Source organism: Larimichthys crocea, chromosome XX (genome assembly GCF_000972845.2).
Source record: "Larimichthys crocea isolate SSNF chromosome XX, L_crocea_2.0, whole genome shotgun sequence".
NCBI classification, from domain to species: Eukaryota; Metazoa; Chordata; class Actinopteri; family Sciaenidae; genus Larimichthys; species Larimichthys crocea.
Genome location: NC_040030.1, coordinates 7,386,179 through 7,401,406, shown reverse-complemented (window position 1 = coordinate 7,401,406; position 15,228 = coordinate 7,386,179). Strand labels below are relative to the sequence as shown.

Here is a 15,228-nt window from a genome sequence, read left to right as displayed (position 1 = left end):
ATCAAGATCCCATTTCCTGGACAATGCTTAAGTCCTCGGTGAAGCTTTGGAATAATTGGAAAAATATTACATTGAGTTTAGCAAGCAAAGCAGGAGGATAGTGCTGTTATCTTTTTATGTCTGGTTGGCACAGTGTTAGAGCTTTCGACTGTGCACAAATAATTATGAATACCAACCATTTTCAGCCTATTTAAAAGCTCTAATATTAGTTAGATGTGGTAATGTGCACCCACTATCCTGGGGAATCGACTGATAATTAGCTGCTGTAATAAATGCACCTTTGTATGACGGCTTTGAGAACAGAATAATTGATATTTAGTGTTGAATAGGCAGTCGGTAAAATATAGAATTAGATAAACAAGAGCAAAAAGAAATAATAAACGTCTTGGATGATTATAATCTCGCCCCCTTTTGAGCAGAATTGACAACACACAATGATCGCCTCCTGCTTTTATTTTCCCAAGTGCCACCAGAGTTTCACTGAAAATGATGGCATTCATCTGACCAAGGCAATTAAGCCATCCGGCTAACAAAATGGTTTGTTTTCTTGTGGGCTCCACGTTTTACAGGATTGTTTTGCTGCATTGTCTGAGCTTGGCAAGAAAATAACAGATAAAGAGAGCGTGTATTGATGGCAAATCATAGTGGTGGATATAAGCGGCAGAAAAACCAGCTCAGAGGCGTTGTATTAAAAGGTCCAATGTGTAAGATCGGGGGACTCTATTTTCAGAATAAGGCAGACATGGAAAATAATATTCATAACTATGATTTCATGCCTGTATAATCACCTGAAATATGAATCTTTTTGTTTTTGTTACTTAAGCCTTTTATATCTACAGCGGGAGCGGTACTGTTTCTACAGTAGTCTGGAACAGACAAACTAAATATCGACTCTAGACATGAACTTTCAAGTGTTGTTTCTCCTTTACACCAAGAAGGCGAGGGTGATGTGAGGAGATTGCAATGCAGCGATTACACCGATAGATGCAACTAAATCCTACGCACAGGACCTTTGAATGTGTTAGCCACATAGAAGACAGGAGATGTTATGGGGAAGATAGAGCAGTGAAGTCTCATTATTGGCTTTTAAAGAACAGCACAAAACCCAAGTCTGTCACAGTATCTGCTGTCACAAAAGTCACCTCGCGCCTCTGTTAAAAACACGAGATTCCAGAAGCAGTGGTTAAAATTGAACAGGAGTGACTTTTCATAAAAAAATCAAAGCCGAAATTGAAAAAAAAAAAGAAAAGAAAAGGAGACACGAATCGATCAGAGTTCAGCGGCTTGAACTTTGCTTGATAGAAGCCGCTTGGTGCTGTTGTGTTTTGTGATTGCTCTGTGCTTAGGGACCATTAGCTAAAAGGTACAAAGTGCACAACAGAAGGTCTCTGCTAACTTGTCAAACCTCTCCCAACTCTTCACAACACCCACCCCCTGCCAATCTCTGAAGCAAACCACTTCAAAGGAGGACTCTCTGGGGCCGAGATAGAAAGCGGCTTGTGGTTTTGTCTTTCTTTCTTTTATTTATTTATTTATTTTCTGTTCTCGTCGTGTCTTATCTCTTTTTGAAAGCTGTATTCTGTTGTTGTTGATTTCTGTATTTCCGCATTGTTGTCAGTGATTCGTTGATCATTCACTCACGTGGCATCACCACATCGCATCACATCACAGCGACATAACTCCACACGGCACCACCCACACCTCATTGCATCCATCACCATTCATCGTTCACTTCATTCGGGCTTGTCTCTCCACTGTGGTCACGTTAAGTTTGAAAGAGTCATGTATGAATATTACCATGTAACAAAAGTGTAATTTATGCAATGTAAAAAACTACCATAATGCATTGATGTGTGTACTGTAGGGTCTTTTTTTCCCATGCTGGAAACTGGTGAGCCTTCTTGTTGACACATGTAATGCATCTGTGTGTTCATGTGAAAAAAAAAAAAAGTTCTTATCATGTTGCATGCTTTGGCTTGGCAGTGATCAGAACATAGCTCCCTGTCTATCTGTGTGTGTGTGTGTTAATGTATGTGTGTGTGTGTGTGTGTGTGTGTGTGCCAGTGTGTCATTACGGTACACACGGCATACTTCAGACACACTTTAGGAAGACACACTGTGCACGCCACCAGATCAGTAGGGAAATCCACGATGAGAGGCGAGTGAGTCACATCACTTTTACTGAACTCAAGGCTTTTTTTTATTTAAATCCTTTTATTTACAGACTTTCAGCAGAGTCACTACATGCCTTACTCCCAAATTACACCGGGCACAGATGCGTCATGGCTGCCGGAGCTATACGCTGCCGTTCTAGTCAATGTTTCAAACCCCACCGGCCCCGCCGCGATCTGGGATCCGGTTCAGCATCCCAGAAGCGGGCCTCCGCTCTGCTTTGCGAGGAATATTGTTCAATTTTCGACGGACGCCGCGAGCAGCCTGCGTCAATCTGCACAGAGCAGCTCGAGCTGGCCGGAAACAGCATAGAGAATCTGGTTGATTTTCAAAATAAAACACCCTGTGTAAAAACAGACAAGAGGGATACAATTCAACTACGTAGCATATTTACACATGTAGAAGCACATAAACCAGGGAAAACAACCAAATCTGAGCGGGTAAGCAAAGTCAAAGCTTCTGAAACGCATGCAGGACAGAACAAAACAGCGTCACAGCCGTGACAGAGACATGCCCGGTGGGGTTTCGGGGTTAGCCTGGTATGCCATGTAGGGTGCAAGGGCAAATATCTGAGGAGAGGAGAATGTTCTAGGAATATAATATGAACATGTTGATGAGACATTCTGAGCCTTAATAATGTGAACAAATATATTGATAATACTGAAAACACTAATATTAACGGATTTTGTCATTGCTATTTTTTTTTGCCTTCTCGAAGAGATATAAACAAGAAGTCACACTGTGGGCCAATACTAAAGCCTTGAACATTTTGGCAAATTGGCACCATTAAAAGTACATTTAAAGAGCATTTAGTAGCTTCTGTTTGCCAAGTACCCACAGATATTCAGATAACTATCACCCGATTACTTCGATGTTGAAAAAATGTTAAAAACATGATCGTTCTTTGGCAAGTATTGGAGTTTTATTGAGTGGATTTATGGGCATATTCACAACGGACATCGGAAGCAAGTGTAAGTCACACTGAACCGAAACGTGTGTGTATATCGTGTGTATGCGTTCAAGTAAGTTTGGTCTCAGAGAAGGAAAATAACTTTTTGACGAGTGCTGCAAGTGGGCGCAAATCACTTAAACTTTGCAAAAAATCTATAAAAAGCCTCTTCCAAAACAAAAGTGAGTGGATTCTGTTGCCTCGCATGATTGAGGGGCTCCACTTACTAGCAAACAAGGCCTGATTAACATATAAAAAGGACAACTCATTGCCTCTTTGTACCACTACCACCACTCCAGGACGTAATGAAGCCTTATTTCACACACTGAACCTGAAAGACAAAGTGCAATCATTGATATTTCATTTGCACCGCTCTTTCTACAGAGAGTATTTCAAGCCTCGGTGTCAGAGGGGTCAGCTCAGAAAAGGGCACCGGCGTGAGCTTCCACGAGAAGTGATTGTGCTAATTTGAAGCCATGCTTGCTCTTGGTTTGCATCTGTCTGCACCTGGGGGAACTTCATCTTATCAGTTAGGAAGGAGGAAACAAGCAGGTAATAACACGGCGTATGTGGGATCATTTAAATGAGGAGAAAGTAGGAAGTTGTGAACTGAGAAGCGAAGTGAGGATTTCACTGTCACATATAATGAGGACCCTGCGGAGACTGGAAACTTAGCCTGACAGTCTGGTCACTCTTGCCTAGGCTTTAAGGAGGCATCAGAGGGTTTAGAGACGATATGGGGATTTGTATTCGGGGGTCACCAAGTCAGATCCATAATCACTCATGGAAGGGGCTGATTGTGCTCGATGGCCACAGCCTTTCAATTAGTATTGCGAAGCATCTTCTGCTCCTGTGTGCTAAAAATGCACTCAGGAGTTTTGTTGTTACTTTCACAGTTCCATAGGGGACCTTAAGTTTAACTTTCTGCTTTGCAGCAAAACTGAGAACTGCTGTGGTCAACACACGGGGCCCCAGAAACCTAATAAATGGAAGAAAAAAAAGCACTATTAGAATATTCTAGCATGGAGAATGGCACAGCAGAAGAACTATAAATAATGACACTCGGGAAGATGCCTGGAGGACAAGCCGCAGGTAGAATTATTACTTTCTAAAATGACTGCTGTGTGTTTTGGTGTGTATGCGAGAGTATTAGACCGGAGCCTCTCCTCTGAGAGCTTGAGGTGAACGGGAGTGCAATGCTTGAACTGTATTTGTGTATTTAGAACAATAACACACATGCTCACTCATACAAACCGATTCATGACATCTCTGGCAGAGTTTCCAAGTTACAAACTGTGCATATACACTCGAGGCTCGATTTGAAAACACAGCAACAGTATCCGTTTGCTTTTAATCACAATCCACAAATTTGTGTTCACAGTTTGTTGCCGGATGTGTGAAGTTTTGCTCGTGTTCGGGATCACATCCAAATAATTTCTCGAGTAGAAATTGTTTTCATTTTTTTGAAAACTGCAGCGTTTTCCTATCAACAAAACCTGATGCGTGCAGCATGTGTAAACAGTGTTGCTTCTACCGGTGCAGCTGCTTTCTCAGCTCTCCTGTCCTGTGAAGTTAGCCAATAAATTGTTGGCTGAGGTTGGTTAGAGTTGTCGCTTAAAGCTTACATGGTCACTGGTGCAATGCCTGGCTCTGACAGAGCGAGATGCAGCAGAAATCCCCCAGACAAAGGGCACATTACTGCCATATGGACTGAATATATAAAATATTAACGATGCTTACTTGTCAAAATAGCAGTAATTTGGTGAATTGAGGTTAAAGTTAATTGATTTCTCTGATTAAATCACACAGAGAGATGCAGACATATGGGTAAATGTAAATCAATATCAGACATACCCCTTTCATTTTGTGCTTTGTGTGAGGTATCGTCAAATAAACAGAAAACAGGTTGTTGTTTGCATTATTATCGCTCCTGTTTTTCCAAGAAAACGTCAACTTTGAGATAACATTTGTGCATTTTTATAAGTTTTAACAAATTGTCTTGGTCAAGATGATGGTTTCTGGTGTTAATTACTTATGTCATCCTTCCTGAAGATAAAACAAGCGCACAGAATCAGTGATGTAAAGGACTAAAAAACAGGGTTCGGTCAGTACAGTCGTCCCTCGCCATAACGCGGTTCACTTTTCGCGGACTCGCTGTTTCTCAGATTTTTTCTCAGATCAGTGTAATTTTGCATGCTTTTTTTTACAGCGTACTGTACAGTATGAACACTCATTGTGTTCTGCGTCCTAAATTGGCTAAGGGAGAACCGCACATGTGTTCTGCGTCCTGATTAACTAAGTGAGTACTGTACAAAAATCGTGTAAAAAGGTGTATAAAAGTGTGTGGTTAGGGGTTTTACGGCCTTAAAACATGTATAATAATTGTAAAACTTACTTTGCGGATTTCGTTTATTGCGGGTTATTTTTAGAACGTATCCCCCGCGATAAACGAGGGACCACTGTATAATCCAATAGCAGTGCTGAAACCAGAGAGGTTTAGGCTCTGAAGTTCTGGGGCACAAACTTCCAGTTCACTGTTAGTCTGCTCACACCAGCATCCAAAATGGCGACAGTGATTTTGCGCTTGCCAAAAGTGAACTCACTCCGTTAATTTCTACAGAAATTCAGAGTGCTTTATGTGAGCAAAGGCATGAACTGGTGTAAGGAGCATCTACAGGTCTAAAGAGCTGTTGCAATTAATAATTCATTAATTCATTTCCCATGGTGTCAAGTGTACAACGGGTCTGACAATGACTGAACACCTCCCCTTATAAAGAATTTGCATCCTGCTAAAGTGAAATGAATGTGAGTTTGTGAGACGCAACAGTCACTATAAATAGGAACACAGAATAATGTCTTGCAGAGCAACGTCTTTAATCAAAGACTTTTCTGTCTCAGTATGTTTTGAAGTATAATACGATTTGCATAAAAACAACTGTGCTGAGTGTTCATGCATTTCAGCAGGCGGTACACGCTTCCATAGTACTTCAAGTAAAACGAATTCATGAGTCATCCTGGATACATAATGATTGAGCTGATAGGATAGTACACACTGTTTTGGTGATAGAGTTAAATATAAGCTGACCAGTCAGCCAGGTGACGGCGCATATTTTTGGCATAATCTTCGAGCCCGTCTGCGATCCAGCTGCCAAACCGAGGCAAGCTTCCCCTTTTCACCAGCTTCACAGCGCGCACGGAAAGACTGACATCTTGCTCACCATCCGAAAGAAGGATGTAAATTAGTCCTCCCCGCTGCGCCCCTGACAAATGACTCGCACACGCATATACACAGCAACGCTTTAATGAGGTATGCTATGTTAATTAGCTCACGCAATCTGCCACAATGATTTACCTTGTCAGAGAGGAAATTAGTTATCAAGTTCGTGAGACTCCTCTACTTTTTTTTTTTTTTTCTTGGCAGAGAATAAGTTTTATCTTAATGAACACATGATAATAAAAGTTTATTTTTGGGGGGTGATGGTTTGTTGCTGGCCAGTAAAACCGTTCAAAAGTTAAAAGCATGACCTGTAGATAAATTTGGACTCGTCTGATTAGAGTAAATTAGAAGTGATCTTCACTTTTGAACCCCCTCCCACCCAAGGTAATTAAAGTTTACATCCTCATCTTTTATGAGAAGCTATAAAGAACGTGAAAGCAGAGGAAAGAAGCAGATCACTTTAGAGAAATGTAAAAAAAGAAGGACAACACATTTGGGTCATCGCCAGATCAGATTTAGGAGGCTCGTTTTTTTTGTTTTTTTATCTGTACCTTGAAAACGTCCTTGACCATGAACGCGAATAAAATGGCGATAAATGCCATGAGTGGTTATGATGAAGCCGACACCTTGAGAGATCACAGTAGAGGGAGAGTGATGGTGTTTCAGCAGGAAATTAATTCACCTCTGGCCGTGGCACGAGTAGACAGCTGTGTCATCTCACCAAGACACCTTTTTTCTCGAATTAATCACTGGAATTAATAATAAACTGCACTAATTAGTGGAGTCATGCCGTCTGCCAAATGGAAAGGTGACGTGGGATGAAGAAGGACACAGCTGGAAGTGCTTTGTCACTTTGGGTAGTAACCTGAGACAAATAGAGTTTCTGGCTGCTGGGGGAGAACTACATGGACCATGATGCATTGAGACAGACGGAGGAAATGATAGAATGACTGATCTGTTCTGTTTGGAGGACGTTCAGGGGCATGTTGGGAAAGTGTGCCCTGAAGCTTTCTTTTTCAAGACCTGCCTTTGAGATGTGCGACAGCCACACACACACACACACACACACTGTACAAGGCTTGAACTTGTTAAAGTGCAAGATCACGTCTGCTTTTTGTCCTCACACCTTAGCATTAGTCTCACCTGTGCATCCTCAAATTAAATTTCCTCACATGTGGTATTGCTCGATCACAGTTTGCCAGTTTGTCTTTCACCTCCTCACCCCACGTGATTTAATATTTGTCCATTTCCGTCTCTCTCTCTCTCTCTGCTGCTGCATGCCGCGCTATCATGCTGCCTCAGCTGGAGAAAGTGACCTTGTCGGCTTGCTGTTCTGTTGTCATGGGAACAGAGGGCACAGCAGGAAGATACGGCGCAACATCCAGAGACTCTGAGTCTGTTAGGGAGTTAGGCGTGTCTGTGCGTTATGCACACACGTATGAGTTTTGTCTTTGTAATAATCGCAGAGCCATCTGTTTGTTTTATTTTCACGTCTTTCTCTCTCTGTTGGCGTCTTCCTATTGGCTCAGAGGGTCTTTCTCTGAGCCAATCAGAGGAGCAGTCTGTGTCATTCTCCTCTGGGTTTCATCCATTCAGCTGTTGTTGTTTTATTTATTTTTTTTGTTCTAGATTATTCCTCTTTAAACGCGTCCTCTGGGATTCGAGTTCACTTGAAAATTGAAATCAGCACTCAGCAACATTGTGAATGAATGAAAGGAGTGCAAGCGCTCGGAGTAATTTCTAATTAAAATGATGCTCCGACTAATTTATTTTCACCCTGAGGCCTGCTTTATGCAAGAGAGCTACCACAGAACAGTGATAGCAAATCTGCTCGTGCTCAGTTGCATCACCACGGACGTCATTCACAGTTTTGTTCTTTTTAACGCACGTGGGTCTTGATGGGACGAGACATGTCATACATGCTTGAAGACTTTATGCGTTGCCGTGCCGCATCCCTGCACCTGCACTTCACATCAGCGGCGGTACAGTGCCGAGCGTCAAATGTTCAGATCTGAAGGCTTCTCCTCCTCCTCCTCCTCTTCTCGCTCTACATTCTGCAGCTTATCGCGTCATTGTGAAGCGAGCGGAGGGTTTTATTACAGAGGAGATTTAATAAAAGCACAACATTTTGATGACTTTGCTGCAGCGTCTCGTGCGTCTGCACTTTCAAACGTTTCTCTGTGTGTGTGTGTCTCGGTATCAGCTGTCTTTTAAGTTTCAGCCCCTGTATGAATGTCGGGGCCTGGTTCTTAGATCTTCTTTGACACTTGATATTGCTTTTTAAAGGCAGATTAAAAGCTGGTAATAATAATGTAGAGTATTTGTATATGTTAAAGGGGCACTCCACCATTTTTACAAGTCAAGGTCAGTTTACTAGCCAATGGGACTGCCACTCCGACTGTGTTTAATGTCTTCTGTGGCTCTAGAGGAGCCTTGTCAAGTCAAAAAACTGGGGGTAGGCATTATGGGAAATGTAGTATCCAGTGTTTTTGATGTTTAAACCACATGAGGGACTAAGGTGAGAATATCTCGGCTTCCCTTGGCTCCATTTGGACTAAAAATCAAGTCTGTTTTGAGTCTTTATGAAGGTGTAATACCAAGTTGCAGGCATACCACTTTAATATATTTCATATTCTTGGTAGTACTGAACAAATGCATGCAGTTTTTCTAACTCTATTTGGGATTTTGGGGGGGATCATTTATATCCAACACTTCACCACGTTAACAATGCTTTTGGTCATTTAGCTGTCTCGCCCGTCCCTGGAGGCACAGCTGCTGCCGTGATATCCGCTGAAATATGCTGCAGGAAGTAATGACAACATCATAAATACAGCACAATAACTTTGATTTTCTGCAAAGACAGGCAGTGGGAAAAAAGAAAAACTGAAAACGCTGAATGCAAGACTCTATCTGGGATATTTTTTTATCCCGTACTGCATCATGTTAAACAATATATTTGGTCATTTCTAAGAACCGAGTCACTTGTCCCTAGAGGCGCGGCTAATGCCATAATATCCGTTGAAATATGCCGCAGGAAGGCTTATTATGCAGTAATAACCGTTCTGTGCCAGCAGACTCGCTGTGAGAAAGAAATAAAACAATAAATGTATGTTTTCTCCGTAATGTTTTTCATTTTTCAAAGAAAAATGAGGTGATCATTATGAGCTGAAGTCCCCTTCTGATTATGGCGCTCTTTGTTCTCAGCCTGAATACAGATCTTTTGATTTGCTAGCGGCTCAGATGAATGCCGCGTTCCCGGCTATAACCAGCTATGATTTCAGATAACGAAGATTTTGAGTACAGAGTACAGCAGAGCTGTGTGATATATAGGCTCATTGACTTACAGTGGGTATCCTTCTCTTTCTTGCTATCTTATTCATTCCCTCACACACACACACACACACACACACACACTGTCGGTGCACATACACACAATGTTCCAAGGTGGTATTAATGCTTTCCGTTTCCCTTCTTTTGTTCCTTTTCTGTGGCCCGTCTTTTAATAGTCTGCCGTCTTATTAGTCTCCATCATCTCAAGGGTCTCAGAATACCCATAGTCCCATTCCGCAGGTCAGTCAATAGCTCAACTCCTGCCTGACTGCGCTGCGATAAAATGTCCCCCGTGTCTAGGTGAGCGTTTGTGTATGCAAGCGAGAGTGTGAGCCAAGAAAGAACAGCATAATGTCCGGGGATGAGTGTCTGTTTGTGTTTCTATTCATCGTGTGCAGTTGCCCCCCTCTATCTAAATTGCCTGCAGCTGGACAAAATAAGTCTCCGTTGGACAACAGGGGGTGCTAATGAGGAGCAGAGGTGCAGGCCATGAGAGACATCTGTCTGTCCACATGCTGGCTGCACATTTTGTCCTGACCTTTCTGCTTTTGGCTGTCAGCCCATATTTTCATCCTCTATCCCTCCGCATACTCATCTTTGCTTTCCCTATTCAACTGCAAAGAAGTCACTGACTACAGATTTTTTTAAAAATTGAGCCCAATGACCACCCTTGCAGTCAACATCACGTCAGCCAGTGCCAATGTGTTATAGCATGCCTCATTGTTGAATAGAACCAGAGCCAAAAAGCCCCAAAAGCAGGCATCTGGTGCTCTCAGCCGCACTATACCCATCAGCTGCAGAGGTAATAGAGAGGGTGAGCTGTAAATCTACTGGGTTCAAACAGAGGGAAGAATTAACAATCTGCTTCAGTCTGCCGCGCAGAGCAGATAACAGAAAAGGTGCTCAGAGCTTGAAAACGTGAGGCTCTGTCCGACCTTTAAAATACAAATTATTCACATCTTTTACATGCATGACTCACTTTTATGTGGTAATTCTTCTCACGCCCTTCCCCCCTCCCTTCATTTAGATTTGAAACGTTGAAACTGATTCCCCCCAGACAACGATGTCTTTCCCCTCACAAACAATGTTAAACAGGCAGCAATACACTGGATAACCTTTAAACTAGATTTTAAGCTAGTCCCCGTGGAGGGTGGGTTTTTCACTAAGCCGAGTGAGTGTTTTACGTCAGTTCTTGGGGCGGTGTCATCCTTCTGAATGACAATAATGTGAGTGCATGTCCGTGTAAATAAAACAGCACATGACTTCAATAAACTGGAGTGGTTATGGGGCCCACTGGGAGTAGCATTCGCTGGTAATGGTAATGCTACTTGTGTTGTGTTGACTGCTCCTGACAGTTTAAGGAAGTATGTTTGGGAAATACAGAAGACTGATACAACTTTCTTGTCTCTGTGCTAAATATGTAGCTGGGGTTAGCAGCTAGTTAACTTAGCTTAGTGTTTTGACAGTTGGTTTTTAAAACAAAATAAAAATTAAGATATTAAGATTGAAGATTAAGAAATAATGTGTTAATTTGTGAGCTTTAGAGGTCCTGGTAGGTGGGTTGTTAAATTTCGATAGAGTCGGACTAGTTTTTCCCTCAGTTTCTAGTTTTTGTCGTATGCTAAGCTAACCAGCTGTTGGAAAACTACTCCTTGTGTTTTGGTAGATTTGGTCAGTTTCAGGAGTCGCATTATTCCAATTAAACTTTTATTATTATCATATCATTTTTAATAATTATGTAAGTTTATTGATGTAGAAGCCATTTTAACATGTACACAAGTTTTTGCCACGCCATGCCACAGGTATTACCGTATTTTCCGGATTATAAATCGCTCCGGAGTATAAATCGCACCAGCCAAAAAATGCATAATAAAGAAGGAAAAAACATATATAAGTCGCACTGGAGTATAAGTCGCACTGGAGTATAAGTTACCACCAATGTTGAAATTGTCAACACAGGCCTAGAGCGCACTCTTGCGATTTAGTGTGAAAAAAACATGTGAAATGATATAATAATGTGTTAATAATTTCACACTCAAACTATGAAAAAAACTGCGATTTATAATCCGAAAAATACGGTAGTTTGTATATGGGAATTGCTTTATGGCGATAAAGGATTGTCTTGAAGAATCCATGCGAAGTTGGAAATCTTGAGAATATAACACGATAAACCAAATCTCGTACGGAGAAGCAAGACAAGTTGGACTCACGTGTCTTCTGTGTTAGACCCTGCAGTGCAAAGCGAGCACCTCAAAACACTTCAGTTGACTTTATAGTTTTGAACCAGCTAGGACCGTCTGTATTTGGATCAAGTAGCTCAAATAAAGTGAAAATATTTGATTAAGACATACCTATTGATAAGCTTTATGACGCTATCTCAGGTGAGGTGCAAAAAGTCTGAGGCTACATACTTCAAAATGCATTTTTCCACCTGGTATTGTCAAATCTTTGATGACTAAATCTCACACAGGCACTATGATGACTGTGACTGTTGCCTTTACACAGCTGGGTACCATATTGTACATCTGGGTTTGCTGTTGGTGCCAGATCTCTTCTTAATCGACGCCACAAACAAGCACAGCATATAAATAAACAAATAACTGCAGGAGTATGACAGAGTGAGAGATTCACAAGGATTAAAAGAAAAAAAAAGTGTTGCATTCATCCTGCACACCTGCTGTACCTCCCAGTAACGCACATATTGAACCAGGTAGTGATCTAACGGGTAGAGGTTGTTCCCAACTGTTCTCTGTGAAGGGACATTAGGTGTCCTAGGCGTGGGTGACACTGTCAGGTTCAGTGTACATCACTGAGTAGAGTCCTTGTCCTGACAGCTCGCCGACAGGCTCACGACGGTAGATCAACAAGGAAATGAGTGGAGAGGAGGAGGAGGAGGAGGAGGAGATGGTGGAGGAGGAGGATGCGAAAAAAAATGCTGACAAGGCAACCTGCCGCCGCTGTCGCCTCGCTCGCTGTAATGAGACACGTGGATGACAAGGGGGAAGAAAAGGAAGGAGCTCGGTTGAGGTTTATATTAGAGAATGAAGAAAGACGGAGAGATTTAATGATGTAGATGCTTGTCTCCATGTGGAGAAGAGAGACGAGCTGCTTTTTGTGTTTCCTCATTACACTAAAATGACCCACCTTCAGAGCGTTGAATGCTGATGAAAGTAAAATGATCCAGAGAGCATCCCTTTTTACTCTGTCATGCTTTTGTGCACACTGTGCAGCTGTTACCATGACTTCAACTGTGTGTGTGTGTGTATGTGTGTCTGTGTTTTCTTTTTGTGGTGAGTCATCTTTGCAGTGTGCATGTCAGGCTGTGTCATTCCCCATCCACCTTTTGAAGAGGCGATGGGTGGTCAAAATGAGTTGTAAAAAGTAGCCATCACTATTATGATGAAAAAACCTTCAAGATGAAGACGCCAGAAGAAACCTTGAACATAACGGGGGGAAAAAAAGAAGCCAGTCACTCATGATCATTCAAACTTAATGTAGCTTCTCTATGCAGAACTTGATTTTTTAGTGATGTGATGTTTGCGAACGAGTCGGCTCTTAGAGACGATTCTTTGTAGCGAATAAAAAGAGCTGACTCCCACCAGGGAGAGCCAAATCTTCAGTCGCTCCTGCTTGGCTCTGCTGAGAATCCGTGCAGGCTTGGGACAGAACTTTATTTTGAAGGGCACACCATGCATCCAATCAGATTAGGATCATACCGTTATGTTAAAGAAAAAGTGAAGAAATGAGTGAGAACCGAAAAAGTCAATGATGTTGGAGTGCAGAATTTGTAAAATGAAAATATCTGTCAGAGCAGGATCAACACAGACTAACTGGCTTTATGAAACACTGAATGAAAAATAGCTTCTCAACACACAAACTATTCAAAATTGCCAAATTAGGCTGAAATAGAAGGCTCTGAGTGATTGTAAACAAAGAGCCACTTGGGTGCCAAAAAAGCCGAATCTTTGAAAAGAGCTGAACTTCCCACCACTGCTTTTAATGTAAAAAAAACATTGTCCGTTAAGTCATACTTGTTATTGTGGCGCCACTTTTGCACACCGGGTGTCCTTCAATTTTTTTTATTCCCCTCTTTCACCCCATTTGATAACCATTAAACGCACCATTAGTCTGCTTCTACAGCAGCATTTTTTTTCGATAGGCCTGCTTTGACATTGCCGACCAATCTAGTCGCTCTCCAACGGCCCACATCAACCTCCAACGAGGACAAATGTCAGAGAAAAGATTAAACGTGAAGGTCCACACACAGGCATGGACAGGCTCTCACTCTGGAAGAAAAACCTTTCACATTTCACTGAGATGTAATTGAATTTTCTCCCGCTTTTATCGGCCCCCATGATGGGATAGCATCTCACCACTTTCTAGTGGAGAGTCAATAGAAACGCAACACTGGCCAACTCCTGGCCTAACTTTATTTTTGCCATAGAATGAACAAGTCAGTGAAACATTGTTTTTTGTTACCCTGCCCTTGAAAGCAATTTCACCGATGAGGGGAGACTGATTTGGAGTATATGAGTGCGCGCATGTGTGTGTGTGTGTGTGTCTGAGAACGGTGACAGATAATGGAGAACGTGCCAAAAAGTGATGCCAGACCATGCCTCTTCTGCCTCGGCTCCATCGCTACGATAAACAACCTCTTCTCTCTTTTTTTTTTTTTTTTACTTTTGTAGCGCCAAACGCTGGTGACAAATAAACCCTGTAGGAAGGGAAATAAATAACAACACACTGTAAGTCTGCGCACACAATCGGGAAACTTTCTTCCCCCAGAAAAATCGACAGTGTTAGCTGTTGGTCGGGTGTCATGGTATTTTAAATTTTGCCACTAGAGGGTTTGCTCATGTCTCTGATCAGTTTGTAATACAGTATGTAACTATAAAACAACCTCCAATCCTCTTATTAAATATACTCTATTGCAAAGATGATGTGATGTTCCAAGCAAATCCTATATTTGGATGGTTTGCGGTGTAATACAGTGAACATCTTGCAGTGTATTTATCAGATATGTGTGCACATTTGTCTCATGGTCCTCCTGTATTACTGTTTGACAAGCTCTGAGCCCCTGCTGTGTTTGGCTGCATTAAGTATCCGGCTGTCCTGCGCTGTCTTGCGTATGAATGCACATGTGTTTACGAGCGTCAAGGCCCACTCTGGTGTAATACACCAAAGAGCTTACAGTGTGTTTTATCGGATGCCAAATGTGCTGTCTTATCTCTTGTTCAAACACGGATCAAGCAGATCTGTATGTACAGTGGAGCGTTTGCCCTTATGTATGCGTTCTTTGCTGGCAGAGAAGTGTGCGTGAGTGATTATGAGCAGCCTTTTAAACTTGCTGAAGGTGAATTGCAGTGAAAGGAAGGTGGATTGATGCTTCCCATTTCTGCTATATTGGCACTATTTTAACATCACATCGCAATACTGCAGAGTGCAGTATAAATGCCTTAAACTAAATCAGATTTTAATCTTATTATCATTTGTTCCGTGACGGATTGTAATTCAGTTTGGATCACAACCTTCAGAAACTCACTTTCTGATTTTGATAGCC

The 15,228-nt window shown here is 41.9% G+C and overlaps 2 protein-coding genes across 4 annotated transcripts in view; one reads left to right on the top strand and one right to left on the bottom strand.

Moving 5' to 3' along the window:
• LOC104928802 (E3 ubiquitin-protein ligase TRIM38) overlaps positions 1-15,228 on the bottom strand; it is an 899,066-nt gene that overhangs the window by 657,707 nt on the left and 226,131 nt on the right. The window lies entirely within an intron of this gene.
• Positions 1-15,228, top strand: part of iqsec3a (IQ motif and Sec7 domain ArfGEF 3a) — a 94,739-nt gene that overhangs the window by 19,012 nt on the left and 60,499 nt on the right. The window lies entirely within an intron of this gene.